The sequence below is a fragment of the Jaculus jaculus genome, chromosome 5 (assembly GCF_020740685.1).
Source record: "Jaculus jaculus isolate mJacJac1 chromosome 5, mJacJac1.mat.Y.cur, whole genome shotgun sequence".
Taxonomy (NCBI): Eukaryota; Metazoa; Chordata; class Mammalia; order Rodentia; family Dipodidae; genus Jaculus; species Jaculus jaculus.
The window spans coordinates 76,914,313-76,930,542 of NC_059106.1; the positions used below are offsets into that span (position 1 = coordinate 76,914,313).

General features: G+C 43.6%; 1 non-coding gene across 1 annotated transcript; it reads left to right on the forward strand.

Moving 5' to 3' along the window:
• The first annotated feature begins 296 nt into the window (after window positions 1–296).
• LOC123461252 lies at window positions 297–425 on the forward strand. Its single transcript, XR_006637541.1, has one exon. It is a non-coding gene; the product is annotated as a small nucleolar RNA SNORA71 (small nucleolar RNA).
• The last annotated feature ends 15,805 nt before the right edge of the window (window positions 426–16,230 follow it).

Below are 16,230 nucleotides of genomic sequence, written 5' to 3' on the forward strand. Positions count from 1 at the left end.
CTCCCTCTCTCAAATCAAATAAATAAATTTTTTAAAGGTGGAGAAGATGTGATGCCTCCTCTGACCCAGTATGAAAACACCCGCCCCCCAACCAAGTGCTGTCTTGAGTCCTTCTGGAATTCCAAGATAGAAGAGCCATTGGTTGGCTGGGCTCATTAACTGTTATAGGCCAGCGACTACCACCAAAGAGCCTACTGTGTGGATAGGAGGTATGATCCAATTGTGAGAGATGGTGCCATCTAGCAATGTAGAATTCAAACTCTTTACAAAAGCTTATTTTAAAAGTTCATTTTAGCCCCTGCATTTGAAAGTGATCATGGGCTGCCCATGCCCTGATCATTGATAGTGCAGGGAGGATGCAGAAGGCCTTTCCCCATATTTGGAAGGTCACTCCTGTCCTTGCCAGACTCTGGTGCTTTCCTACACCACCTCCATAACTGCTTGATGCTTCCTGCTACCTGCCATCCTCCAATTCCAGTGGAGGTCTGGGCCTGACCTCCAGGAGGAGATGGGTTAGGTGTGGAACCTGGTAGGGATTACCTCCTCCTACAGAAGCCTTCCCTGGTTCCATCCACACCCTCAGCCTCACCTGCTTGGGACTAATCAGACCCTGTGGAAACCATTGCATTGCTTGACTCCAAGTGCACCTGCATGCATTCTCTCTCTCTCCCTCCCTCCCTGCCCCTCCCCCCACCCATAGTCTTGTGGGCAATGGCTTCCTTATGTGTCTTGCTGTGTGCTATTTACCAGAGGGTCAGGATTCTATCTCTGGGAAAAATAAAAAAAGACAGTCCCTTCACTGTAAGGCTATAGGACTCATTGTCCTGTGCAGTATTGGCACACATACTGAGTGAGCAGCTTGCAAGGGAGTTTTACTGTTTCTACCAAGTAGCCCAGTTCTATTGATCTGGGCCTTGGGTGGCCACTGGGGATAGGTTTTTCTTCCAGCCTGAGGGAAGAACTACAGTTAGAAAGCACAGAATATTGTTGAATGATATGTAGAAGCAGATTTTACATAGCCTCCGGCTGCTTCTTCCCCTTCCCTAGGGGAAAAAAAAGTTAATTTTAATTGGCAAGTAAAATTGTATATGTATACTCAATTTATAGAACTAATTAACATATGTAAATTCAGCTAATTCACACGTGTGTTACCTTCTAGCCTTATATGTTTTCATGTGCGAACATTACAATTCACTCTCAGCAGGGATGGAGAGATGGTTTATCAGTTAAGGCACTTTGTTTTCTCTGAAGCCTAAGAAACCAGGTTTGACTCCCTAATACCCATGTAAACCAGATGCACAAGGTGGCATATGCATCAGAAGTTCATTTGCAGTGGCTAGAGGTTCTGGCCCCCATTCTCTACTCCCCCCCCCCACCTCTCTTTATCTCTCTCAAATAAGTAAATAAAATATCTAAAAAAGAAATTTATCAGCAATTTTTAAGCATGCAGTGCATTGCTATTAACTGTAGTCACCACGCTGGACAATTTATGTTTTGAGCTTATTACTTCTGTCTAATTGAAGCTTTAAATCTCTTACTGTGACAAACATCTCCACTATCCTCCAGCTACACTCAGCTTTAGTAACCTTTTTATTCCCTACTTCTGTGAATTTACCTTTTTCAGATTCTACATATCAGTAAGCTCAGGCAGTATTCAGCTTTCTGTGCCTGACTTATTTTACTTAATATAATGTCCTCCAGGTTCATCCATGTTATTATGAATAACAGAATTTCCTTCTTTTTTTTATCAAAAATCAGATGGCTGTAGCTACCTGGGTTTACATCTGGGTCCTCTATTCTGTTCCATTGGTGTGTGTGTGTGTGTGTGTGTGTGTGTGTGTGTGTGTGTGTATTTTCACATTCACATTTTTTTAACCATTATCTGCTAGTGGACATTAAAGTTGATTTCATGTCATGGCTATTAAGAACAGTGCTACAAGCTGGGCATGGTGGTGCATGCCTTTAATCCGAGCACTTGGGTGGCTATGGTAGGAGGATTGTTGTGAGTTTGAAGCCAGCCTGAGATCACGTAGTGAATTCCAGGTCAGCCTGGACTAGATCAAGAACCTACCTTGAAAAAACCAAAAAATAATAAAATAGTGCTACAATGAATATGGGAGTACAGGTGCCTCTTCAATATACTGACTTCATTTTCTTTGAATATATAACCAGTAGTAGAAATGCTAGATCATGTGGTACTCCGATGTTTAATGTTTTAGGAACTTTCATATTAAAGTTCATAATGGTCATACTAATTAGTATTTCAAACAGTGTAAAGGGTTTCTTTATCTTCACATCTTCATCAGTACTTGTTATCTTTTTGTCATCTGGACAATCAACATAGAATTAAATGTATGAAAGGTGAGATGGTAAAAGTGGAGTCCAAAAAATCCCACTTATATACTGGTGGATTAAAGCCAACGGGACACATTTTTATCTTGGCAGGTCAGTGATGAGGAATCCAGGTCCAATGATACCTAGTGGTCAAATGGGCAGGGGCCCGCAGGGGGATGCCTGCTATTGGATGAGAAATCATGGGCAGATTTGGATCGATCCTGGTAATGTAGAGGGGCCTAGCAAGAGCAAGGCATCTTAAAAGGCAGGTGTGGCCATTAAATGACTTTTTCCATAGGTGGCCATGAGCCCTGTAGCCTCTGATGAGGACAGCCCTTCCAAGGCACATGCAGTATAGTCATATGCATTGATATGCTTTTTCCCCAGCTTGATGCACACCTTGTTACTTTCCCAGGATGTAGGTTCTTAAGCTACAGAAGACACAGAACCACCCTTAATTTCATGACACAGAGAAAAAAAAAAAAACTAAATGGATTAGAGGTATGATGCCAACTCCGTTACCTCTGAACCATTTGATTTTTTTTTAATATTTTTTTGTTCTTTTTTTATTTATTTATCTGAGAGTGACAGACACAGAGAGAAAGACAGGTAGAGGGAGAGAGAGAGAATGGGCGCGCCAGGGCTTCCAGCCTCTGCAAACAAACTCCAGACGCGTGCGCCCCCTTGTGCATCTGGCTAACGTGGGACCTGGGGAACCGAGCCTCGAACCGGGGTCCTTAGGCTTCACAGGCAAGCGCTTAACCGCTAAGCCATCTCTCCAGCCCACCATTTGATTTTTGTCAAATCACTTTCTCTTTCCTAATTTAAGTGTTATCGTATTTAGAGCAGAAAATACTGTGAACGCTAAGATGGTGCATGTGCGACACTTAGCACACATTCTGGTATGGGCACATGGAAGGCATCAGGTAATGGTAAGTCGTATCCTGACGAAACAGGTGAGCAGCTATTAAGAGTCATCATGTTTCCTTTCCCAGGAGTGTGGGTGCATGACACGACACCAATAACAAAGGCAGGATGGGGCCGGGGAAATGGCTTCCTGGGTAAAGCGCTTGCTGTACAAACTTGATGACTGGTGTTTGGATTCTCAGCATCCATGTGAAAGCTGGGAACAGTAGTGAGTGACTGTAATCCCAGCCCTCCTACAGTGAGATGGGAGGCAGAGATAGGAGAATCCCAAAATTTCAGAAGTTCACTGGCCAGCAGCCTGGCTTTGGCAGTGGTGAACAAGAGACCCTATCTGAGATAAGGTACAAGGCAAGAACCTGTACTTGGAGCTGTCCTCTGACCTCCACACATGTACTATGGCATGTGCATGCCTGCACTCCCACACAAGGAGCACACACACACATAATAGGAATAAAAAGAGAGGGCTGGAGAGATGGCTTAGAGGTTAAGGCATTTGCTTGCAAAGCCAAAGGATTTTGGTTCAATTCCCCAGGACCCACATAAGTCAGATGCACAAGGTGGCACATGCATATGGAATTTATTTATTTGAAGGCCTTGGTGTGCCCATTCTCTCTCTCTCTCTCTCTCTCTATCTCTATCTCTGTCTTTCTCTCTCTCTCTCAAATAAATAAATAATAGAATGTTTTTTCAAAAAAGGATAAAAAGAGGGCCAGGAGCTGGCTGCCTGAATCCAATGTGGAGGGGCCCTTGTTCAGGACCTACAGGTCTCAAGAAAGTTGGAAGAGACAGGGCCTGCCTGAACTCATTGTCTTTCTCCCTCAATAAAGATGAACTCTTGAATCTGACATCCAGGGATGGTAAACAGTTCATGTCCAAGAGGAGCCTGCACACCCATAGACTACACAGTGCTTTAGCTATAACACTTAAATTTTGATGTATTTTTTATTGCTTCCTAAAATTTTACAATTCTCTATTTATAGATAATTTTTATCATTTACACACCTTTTTTATTTCCAAACACTTGAGTAATTTTCTTCTTAAAAATCTTTATATTAGGGCTGTGGAGATGTCTTAGCAGTTAAGGCACATGCCTGCAAAGTCTAAGGACCCAGGTTCAATTCTCCAGATCTCCCACATATGCCAGATGCACAAGGTAGCACATGTATCTGGAGTTCGTTTGCAGTGGCTAGAGGCCCTGGCATGCCCATTCTCTCCCTCTCTCTCTCTCTATCTCTCTCTCTCATAAATAAAAATAAAATATTTTTAAAAATCTGTATATTACTAACTTTCATAAATATAGACAATATACTATACTCATAATCCCTTCCTACCCTTTCCCCTTTTCTTCCTCCCAAATCCCCCCTCCACTAAATCCCTTCTTTCCAACTAGGCAAATACTTGGTAACTTTCTAGATATGTTTATGTCAATGTATTTCAGTTTTTGAATGTCTGAAAAGTTCATTATTTATGTCAATTTCAAAAGATTTTACATGTAGATAGAAGACTCTAGTGTGCTGGGTTTTTCCTTTTTTTCTTTCGGAACCTCAGAAACATTGCTTCATGGTCTTTAGACTTCTGTTGTCATCAATGAGCAGTCATCTGCCATTCTTATATCTGGTTCTTTAAGAGTAAGCCACCTTTTTTTTCTGACTTCTTTTAAGATCATACTAGCCTGGATGTGATAGATCTTGGTATAGTTTTCTCATATTTTTCATTGATGCTTGTGGGACAATAGTTTCAGTTATATCTGGAAAATTTTTAGCTATCATTTTCTTAACCACTTTTCTATTTTCTCTCTATACCCCTTTGAAGACTTACTAAGCCTGTGTGAAACGCCTCAACCTTGTTCTGTAGCTCAGTGTTCTACAGCTCATTGTTAAAGTCTTCCATCTCTCTCCATTTCATTTTGGTTCACTGTGGCTGCCATGTTACTGCTTATTGTTAATTTTTTTTACTATAATGTTTAGTCCGTTGTTCATCTCACTTAATTTTTCATCTAATACTAGTTTCCATCTATACGAATGTAAGTCAAACTAATGTGTTCCACATTTCTCTTTAAGATTCTCAGTCTTTCCTGTAGCTTCTTAAATATAGGGGTCATGGAGACAATTCTTTAATGCCCTTACATACTCACTCTATAATCTCTTTAATATTTTCAGTCACTTTCAACCTAGCCATTTTTCTCATTATAGATTGTATATCTTGCCCCATTACATTCTTGGTAATTTTTTATTGGTTATAAGACATTTGGATTTTGCTGTGCTGACTCAGTTGTGTTGACTTTTTGGAGTGTTAATAACTATTCTTGAGCTTTTTCTTGGAATGCAGTACAGTTAGTTTTAAATTTTATTATTATTATTACTTGAGAAAGAAAGTGGTAGGTAGGTAGGTAGGTAGGTAGGTAGGTAGGTAGGTAGATAGATAGATAGATAGATAGATAGATAGATAGATAGATAATACATACATACATACATACATACATACATACATACATACATACATACATATAGAGATAGACAGACAGAGGGAGAATGGGTGCGCCAGGGCCTCAAGCCATTGGGGAAAAAAAAACTCTATATGCATGCACCACCTTGTGCATCTGGCTCACATGGGTACTGGGGAATCAAACCTTGGTCTTTAGGTTTCATAGGCAAGTGCCTTATTCACTAAGACATCACTCCAGCCCCCAGTTAGTTTTTTGTAGAATAAAACATAACAAAAACCCTTGACCCTCTGGAGTATTTTATTTAATTTATTGTGATTCCCTTGAGTTTTGTGGTTGGTTTTCATCAGGTGAGACCACAGCATTCTTTAGCCTGGGTAGTGGAAATAGGATCTATTGTAGATCCTGTGTGAGCTCTGAGGATAATTCTGTCTAAGCCTTCACCTGTATTCACTTGTTCATCTATAGGTAGTTTCCTTGTTTCTGCCATTTTGGGTAGTTTCCTTGCATAGTTACTGATTAATTTTCAAGTCATTCTGCTCTGCTTTTTGCTCCAAAATCTCACTGTAAACCTACCAAAAAGGAGGCAGCAATAATCATGCTACACACTGACTGCTGGTCAGCCTTGAACGTTTCCTCTGGGCTTGGAGTTGGTTTGGCAGGCAAGAGCACTTGCTTTGCATGTGGGGCTGTGGTAGGGCCTGATTCATCTTGAGTTCAATTCCCCAGCACTCACATAAAGAGCTGTGTGTGGTCATGCAAGCCTACAGTTCCAGCCTTGTGGGGAGCAGCGACCAGAGAAACAAACGAATGATTAACCAGCTGACAGAGGAACTCCAAATTCAGTGAGAGCCTTCATGTCAAGGAAACATACTAATTAGAAGTTTGGGAGGACACTTGACAATTTTGTCTGACATCTACATACATGTGCATGGAATTCACACATCTACATACAGGTGTATATACCACTCAAAACACATACACACTATCCTCCACCAGATTATATCCCAGCTTCATGCAAAGTCTTAGGAAATGCTCAAAATATATACAAGTACTTTGTCAGAATGTAATAATTATGGCCTCTAGTCAAATACCAGTAGAGTTCTCCCCATCTGGAGTCTCATGAACCTGACCATTACAGACCACATTCGAGCTGGCATTGTTTTCTTCCTAGCTCCCACCAGGTCACCCCTCCAGTTTGGCTCAGTCTTGTCCTGCTTCTTGAACCACATCTCCACTCCTGAACTAGTGCAGTTATCAGTAATCACCATGGGTTCATGAATGCAGCAGTAAGTACAGATGGTTAAGGAGAGGACATTGCCTCTGAGTATACCTTCCCACACTTGGGATCTTTCATTCTTTCTCTCCACTCTTCAGCAATGTTTCCTGACCCTTGGAGGGTGTGTTAGACGTCTCACTTGGAAGGATATGTTTTAAGCTAGTGTTATGAGGAACCCTGAGCCAATAGCTTCTCATTGAGTGTGTCTTCTTGTGTTCCCAGAGCGAGGTGAGCTCTCTGCTGCACAGAGGGGTTTCTTCAGTTTGGGACTACTCATGACTCTGGCCTCTAAACACCATTTTGAAATTTCAGCATAATTACCTAAGACAGGTCCCTAACATCTGGATCCAGTATTTTGGGGGACATTGTGTCATGCACTGCCACCAACACCATCTGATGCCATTTTCCTAGGACTCATGGTGACCATCAGTATGGAGTACTTGCAGACCCCTTGAAACTTGGATGAATGCAGTCTTTTATCTGCAGGGCCCAAGAGGTCAGAACAGGGAGCATGGCTGGGCCAGCCACCCTTGTGCTTCCTGTCACCTGTGGTGAATTTGTCACAAGAAGTACTAGAAGGTCAAGGATGCAAAAGTTCCATGTCTCCAATTCACACGCATGTAAACAAAAGCTTTCTTTACTCTGAAAGAAATGGTGATTTAAGTAGCTTGTGCTTTGTAACATTATTGTAAGTTACCTAATTATATATCTTGCATGATTACTACTCCATTAACCTATTTTCCCTCACGTCCCTCCTGATTATTTGAACAAAAAAGATAACCTATCATTGGACACACTCTATCAGGACAACCTGAATCATTTTTCACTTAAACATAAGTTTGAATTTATCTTTTCATATCTACCTTATCCAGTTTTAGTGAAAAACTTGTAGTTTGAACAAGAGCCCCCATGTGCTGTCCACAGATGGAACACTTAAGGTGTTCCACACACTGCAGGGAACACATTGTACATATGGCCTCATTACTTTTCCTACCAACCTCATGAGATTTATGACAAGGAAAGTTAGTCATCCAGTGGCTTTGTAAATTAGTGAGTGACTGAGCTTGTGCCAGAGCTCTCTAGCCTTTACCTCACACATCACCACTCATATCACCCCATGACTCAATGCCCATTATGAGCTTCCCCCTGCCCTTTTATGCAGTGAGTAGGTCCCACTGACCAGTAGTATGATCCCAGTAACTAAGTCTGAGCAATCATGTGAGGCAGCAAAGAGAAGAAATGGGGCTTCCACCGCCATCTCTGTCCTTAAAGTATTATGCAGTTTTACCTCTGAATAGGGAAAGTTTGATCAAAGAGTCAGGATGGAACCAGGAGCTGATGGGATTCCTGAGTAGAACTGGTTGAAAAGGAAGTCATTGTCCAGGTCTGTTGAAGTATATTTCTACCTCATGTATATAACTGTTGAATACAGGTAATCAGAGAACAGATGTTATGTCTAGTTGACCAACTGGAGGGCCCTGAAGATCAGGAAGAGAACAGTAGGCAGTGGGTCACAGAGCAGGTGGGATTAGAACTTGAGCCGAGGGGGGTCTCTAGGAGGAAGCAAAAAAGGGCAAGCGTTCCAGTGGGCAGTGTGGCCCCTACCTGCTTTTGCACAGGATTGTGAACATGTGCTCTTGGGAGAGGATCGTATGTTCTGGATCTTGTCTCTTGTTGATCTTTCTCTGGTTTAGTTTTTAAATAAATCAAATTTGGAATATAAAATTTTTAATGAGCATATATTAATATACAGTAATGAGTTTGATTATTTTATTATTTTATTTATTTATATTATTACAACAACATGTAATGTATGTTGATCATATTTACCACCCCCATTATCCTGTCTAACCCCCCTCCCCCTCCTGGTGAGCCTCTGTCTTTTCCCAACCTTTGGTTTTTCAACTTTCTTGTTCTTTTTCTTTTCTATTTCTGGGGATCTAGAGTTTCATATAGGTTGCTTACATGAGCAGGGTTGAGGGGCCAGATATAGGAACATGAACAACTCACTAGTGACTACATCACTGAAGGAAATGTCTCCTTGCACCCTATCAACCTTTACAACAAAGAGCTCCTCAGGAAAGAGTGGGGCTGTGGGTCCCTCTCTCCTCCGTAGCAGAATGTAGTTGGATGCAGTCTTTTCAGGTTTTGTGGATGTAATCACACATGCTGTGAGCCTATGGATGCTTCCATGTCCCACATGGAAGATGGCATTCCATAGCACTCCTCCTCCCCTGCCTCTGCTCTTACCTTCTTCCTATCCCTTCTTCTGTGATATTTCTTGAGTCTTGGAGGTGATGATATAGATGTCCCACTAGAGCTGAGCACTCAACAGTCTTTAAATAATCATGAATCTCTGCAGTTAGCATTGCTCACTGTAATAAGAAGCTTCTCAGCCAGACATGGTGGTGAACACCTTCAATCCCAGCACTTGGGAGGCACAGGTAGGAGGATGGCTGTGATTTTGAGGCCAACCTGGGAATTCATAGTGGGTTCCATTCCTGATGGATTTATAATTTTTGGTGGGATTGTATTCTCTTGATTCTTTGTGTTTCTTGTATTATAATGTTGCAATTTTTGCATCCTGAGTTGATTTGATGCTTGGGTTCTCTAATAATTTGCAGTGCTCTTAGAATTGGAAATTCAACTTTATGTACCTTCAGAGTAGGAGTTTAAGGTGCCAAGTGTAGCTCTTGTTCTCCATTCCAACCACAGAAGTAATCCTAGGTGTTGAGTTTGCCCACTATTCAAGTATTCTAGTGAGCTGGGTGGAACAATTTACTGGCAAATTCTAAACTTCAGCTGAGCAATATAGACATTCTATAAAACAGCGCAGAGTACACAAGTGTGGGGATTGAAACAAACAGATAACGTTATAAAGCCCAAATCCCTAAGGCTGTGTATTGCTGTACACCCTTAATCCTCTCAGCTGGGAGGTTGAGATTTCTTTTCTGAATTGGGTATTCAGGTCAGCATGAATCTGAATCAGACCCTGCCCCCAATAATAAGACAAAGGCAAAAGGCAAAGGCCCTATAAATCTGAAAGCATCATAGTCAACCCTCCAATACAACTTAATTGAGAATGGTAACGCCAACTGTTGCAGTCCAGATCACATTTCTGTTAGAAACCACCCAACTAAGAGCAGCTTGTGAGAAAAAGAAGTTTATTTTGGTTTACAGGCTCAAGGAGAAGCTCCATGATGGCACAGGAAAACAATGGCATGAGCAGAGGGTGGGCATCACCCCCCTGGTTCATATAAGGTGGACAACAGGAACAGGAGAGTGTGTCAAACACTGGCATGGGGAAGCTGGCTGTAATACCCATAAGCCCACCCCCAGCAATACACTGCCTCCAAGAAGTATTAATTCTCAAATCTCCATCAGCTAGGAACCTAGCATTCAGAACACCTAAGTTTATGGGGGACACCTGAATCAAACCACCACACCAACCAAGAATATGTAACCCATAACCTGCCCTGACATGGAAAGAGAGATTAGCACTGCCAGTAAAAAAATAAGTTTTAATTTTTTAATTTTATTTATTTATTTGTTTGAGAGAAAGAAAGGAAGAGGGAGAGAGGCGGGGAGAATGGGTACACCAGGGCCTCTAGTTACTGAAGAGGGAGTCCAGACACATGTGTTATCTTGTGCATCTGCCTTTACATGGGTACTGAGGAATCAAACCTAGATTCTTTGACTCTGCAGATAAGCCCGTTAACCATTAAGCCATATCTCCAGCCCTACTGATTTTTTTTAAACTTATTTATTTGTTTATTAGAGACAGAGGAAGAGAAAAAAAGAGGAAAGTGAGAATGGTTGCACCAGGGCCTTTAGCCACAGAAAACAAACTCCAGATGTGTGTGCCACCTTGTGCATCTGGCTTACATGGACAATTGAACCTGGGTCTTTAGGCAAGTGCCTTAACTGCTAAGCCATCTCTCCAGCCCCCTATTGATCTTTTTAATAAAAAGATTGTAGTGTTCTATCTCCTCTCCCCTGCCCAGTTCTACCGGAGGATCTTGCTTGGTGGTATTATCCGTATTCATTGTGGGGTCCTAAAGGACTCTGCAAGGGTAGGAGAAGAGAGTATGGTACCTCAGGCTATTCCCACCCAGCCTGAGGCTCTTGTATCACTGGTTGTAGGAGGGATGTGATGTGGCAGATAGCATTCCTTCTGTGCTGGACATGGAGTAGGGACTCTGTAGAAGACAGCTTCAGGTTTGCTGAAATGAACTTCCAGACCAGGCACAGTTATGGAGGAAAGGATATTTATTGAAGCTTACAGATCCAGGGGAAGCTCCATAATGGCAGAAGAAGCTGGCCTGCATTCACAGGTCCAAGCAGACAGGGAGAAGTACCAGCCAAAAGCCAAAAGCCACACAAAACAGCACACTTCAGGAACTCCTGCTAGGCACACTTTGCATATCTTCAGATTGAAATCTCAAACCCACCACCACACCTTAAAATCTACCCAGTAACACCACCTCCAGTCAAATGGCTGCAGATGCAGACTACAAACTAATAAAAACACTGAATATATTGGGGGCCATCTATTCAAACTACCACATTCCACCCCTAACTCCCAATAGATTCATAACCATCACACATTGTAAATTGTACTCAGTCCAATTTCAAAGGCCCCCACAGTCTTTACCAATTTAAGATAGTAAGTCCTGTAAAATTAAACAAGTTATATACTTCCAACATATAATGGAACAGAGTAAACATTTTCAATTGGTATGATGCATAGTAAGGAGAGACTAAAACAATGCATACTCAGCCACCATCAAACAAACATCAAACTTCTGCAGTTCAAGTTCAATATAACCAGAGACTGACATTCTCCAGATTTTCCAATTTCGCCCCTCCAGCTGGGCAGAACACTTCCATCCCAGGTCAACAGTGCACTCTATGGTAGTCCTTGCATAGTCCTGGTATATCCAAAACATCTTCAGGTCTTCATGCAAACCAGTGGAGAAGATGCCTGAGGAAAGAGTATCATAGAAATGCAAACTCTTTTGGAAAGAGTTGACTGGAGAAGAAACCTGCCCTCACACCACATCTCAGCAGTGGCCCCTGGAACTGAAGGAATCCCAGGAGGGGGACCCCACGCTCTGCCCAGATATGGCGACACCCCAAATCACTCACGAGAAGCAGTCTTGATGCAAACTGCAAGAGGATTTTATTCCAAGCGCGCTGGGGCCCACAGTCGTACACCGCACAGGGGTAGAGGACTGCAGAGCCCCGAATGCAGGAACAGGACAGTTTTTATAGGGTTTCTAACAAAGCCTGTGCACTAGACCAATCATTTTTTTAATATCAGGAGCCCGCAGGGTACGAGCCAGTCAGTTTGTGCCACCCCATAGTTTCTAAGCCAATTAGTTTATTTGTTCAAGCCCCTCGTGGACCAATCATTCTCTTATGACCTTAGTGGTCAGCATTTGCGCAGGTCCTTGGGTGGGAGTAGCAGAGTGTGGTACCAGTCTCCTATGACCTTGGAGGTCAGCATTTGCGCAGGTCCTTAGGTGGGGGTAGCAGAGTATGGTATCAGCCTCCTATGACCTTGGTGGTCTGAGGCAGGCTGCTATAGCTTATGGTGCGAGCTACTAAGGCTTACAGTGTGGGCTATTAAGGCTTATGGTGCAGGCTATTTACAGAAACCAAATAAGTGGTTCACTTCATTACTCATTTCCCATGCTTGAGGGCTATCTCATGCCCTTTTTACCTAGTTTTATATTAGGAGCAGGCTCTGATATAATGAGAAGAGGGATTCTTTACTTGCTTCCAACAGAGAGTAAAGCCTGGAGTTTGAGGTATGCAGGGGCCCGCTTAAGCTCCCTTTGGAGCATGATAGTATTTCTGGGCTTCTGAATTCTTGGGCCTTTCATTTCCCACTTTTTCTCTTGTTAATAGTTCTAATCCTAGAACTTGGAAGGACTAAATGTAATCTTCCTCTCTGCCCTGAAGGCCCTTATATTGTTGTCTAAGTATCATGATCTGGACGGCACTCACTCGTTCTCTAACAAAAGTAGAAATCTTATTAAGTATGCAAGGCCCAACTGAAAGCATCAGGAGCAAAACCATTAAGGGTCCCATCAGGGTGGAAAGCAGAGTAGTCATCCAGGGGGACTTGTTGAACCATCCCTCAAACCATCCTTGGTCAGTTTCCCTCTCCCTTCGACACTTTTCTAGTCTTTCCCTGAGTTTGCTCATGGAGTCTCTGATAGCTCCTGAGTGATGTACATAAAAGCAACATTCTTCCTTTAAGGCTGCACATAATCCGCCTTCTTTTAGGAACAGTAGGTCTAATCCCCTCCGGTTTTGTAAGACCACTTCAGATAAGGAGGTCAGGGACTCCTCTAGATTACTAATAGATTTCTCTAAAGCTTGGAGATCCTCATTTATGACAGCATGTAGTTCACCAAGCCCTCTTTCTAATTGTGGTCCCGTGACCAGGGCTGTGGTCCCCGTCCCCACACCGGCGGCTATCCCTAAGCCAAGTATGACTGCTAGGGTAAGGGTTACAGGCTCCCTTTTGGATCGGGTGGGATGATAGTCATATTCATCAATGACTACTTCCTCAGGATGGTAGTAAACCTGGGGGACAAGCTGGACCATTATACAGAAATTTTTGGATGGGTTAAAAACTGAAGTAGAAACACAGGGAGTTACCCAGTATCACATGCCCACCACCTGTTATACCCTGGCACTAGATATTGATTGTCTGAAGTCTGACTATAGGTCAGAGTAACATTACAAAGATGTTGGTGGGACGGGGGGGCCTTTCCTATACATGCCCCCCTTCCTGAGACCTCAGGGAGAGTCAACTTGTTTTTGGTCCCCCATGAACACCGGCTATTATGTTCTTTAGTCATATTAAACTCTCCCATAGTTGCCATCCCCTCATAGTAGGGTGGTCCTGAGGATAAACAAAGCCAGCAGGCAGAGGTAATGTTGGGGTTGGTGGCATTTATGGCGAGGAAGGCCCCTTGGATTAGGTTAAAGAGCCTCTGTCCTGTCCTGTGTGGGGCTTCCGAGAGTGGGCTAGTCAAAGGGGTTCTAGCAGTCGTTATGTGATGGGTCTTGGCTGCCACTGTGGGTGGGAGCTTGGGTAATGCCACTTTAGGGGGTCCCTGTTCTACTAGAACTTTATTAGGTCCTACTGGTCTTGGGGTGGGAGGCTCTATCTTAAGTCGTATAGTAAAGGTTAGGCCCTTATCCCATCCTGTCATATAAAACCTGAGTCCCCAAGTTTTTCCTTTTATCCAGTCTCAGGACTCTCGACCTTGGGGGGATGAAAGAGATGCTGAGAGGAACTGCTTTTTTCCCATCTAATCCTTCCTGCACAGTAATCAGGTCCCAGGAGGAAACTGGGTGCCAGTAGGTATTGCCTGTAGTTTCACACCCCAGTATTTACAGTAGAACTGTTTTATCCTTCCACAACTTCGTTTAGAAGTTCGGGGGCACACATAAAATGGAGTATGCTGCATCTTACGTTGGGCTGGCCCAGAGCTGCACCCCGGGTTGTCTGCCATGTATTGGCCTTGGGAGATGACCCCTTGCGTGAGTGCCCACTTAGCCACATGAGAGTGGACTTCTCTAGGGACCTCCTCCAGGGTGAGCTCTGGGATATCCCAAAATTCTACCCCAGCTACCAGGGCACATATGTCTGGGGTCAGGACAGGCCACCAAGTCCAGGGGGGCGCTTCCCTAGTTGCAGTCCATATTATATCCCCCGTTTGAGAAAGCACTTGCCAAGTCAACTTTTGGGGGGCATGGGGATTGGAGGCATCACCTAGCTGGAGAAGGAGAAGCCACATGGCGAAGCCTAAGTTTAAGGGGATTGTCTGTCCTCTCGGCTTGCCATTCGGGGCCCAGTGGCGGAGCAGGCTTGACGTGAGATGCATGGATCCAGGCGGGTATTCCTTCAACTTTCACAGCCGTTGGAGTGGTCAGTAGGACGAGGTAGGGGCCCTTCCATCGAGTCTCAAGGTTTCCTGCGCGGTGGCGTCTGACATAGACCGAATCTCCCACCTGGAAGCGATGTGGGACCTGTAAGTCTCCTTCTCCTACGTAAGCCTCCCGGAGTCACTTCCACGCTCGTTGTCTCACCCACTCCAGCGCCTTGAGCCTAGAGAACAAAGGCTAGGAAAGCAGCACATCAGTACTATGTATAGAGGTTATTTCTACCAGTGGAGGAGGCCCCCCGTATAGCAATTCATAGGGGGTCAGTCCAAATTGTCCAGGTGTGTTTCTGACCCTAAAGGGCACAAAGGGTAGGAGAGCTATCCAATCATTAGCGCCAGTCTCTGCGGTCAATTGGGTGAGGGTCTCTTTAATGGTTCTACTCATCCTTTCTACCTGTCCTGAGCTTTGGGGTCTGTATGCACAATGTAATTTCCAACCAATCCCCAATATTTTGGCCAGTCCCTGACTTACCTGGGCAACAAAGGCTGGACCATTGTCTGATCCTATTACCTTGGGTATCCCAAATCTTGGGAAAATTTCTTCCAGTATTTTCTTAGCCACCACGGTTGAGGTTTCTTTCTTGGTAGGATAAGCCTCTACCCATCCTGAAAAAGTGTCTACAAAAACTAGTAAATACTTATTACCATACTTAGCTGGTTTTACCTCAGTGAAGTCCACTTCCCAGTGAGCACCTGGGCTGTCTCCCCTTAGCCTCTTCCCAGGAGGCATTCTTGAGGGATTAGCATTGACCATCTGGCAAGGTACACAATGCTTGACTACTGAGCCAGCTATCTCTGGCAACCTCAGAATAAGGTAAGGAGACGTCTGCAGCAGTTTTTGTAGATGTTTGGCCCCCAGATGGGTTATGCGGTGTATTTGCTGAACGTACTCTAGTCCCTTTGCTTGAGGTAGAATCTCTTTTCCCTCTGAGGTAAAACAGGCCCCCTCTGGAGTTTCAGAGAACTGGCCTAACTTTCTAACTTCTTGCCAGTCACCTGGGGTATATCATTGCTCACTTTTTTTGGTTCTTTGGCTTTTCTATTATGGGCAGAAGGTTGACCCCCTGGGCAGCCTGCTTGGCCACTTGGTCAGCCATCTGGTTTCCTTTGGAGATAAAATCTTTGGCATTTTGGTGGCCAGGGCAATGCATAATGGCCAGTCTTTTGGGTAGATGTAGAGCTTCTAGCAAACTTAGAATTTCTTCTTTGTTTTTAAGTTCTTTCCCTGCTGAAGTAAGTAGCCCTCTCTGTTTGTAGATGGCCCCGTGTACGTGTGCAGT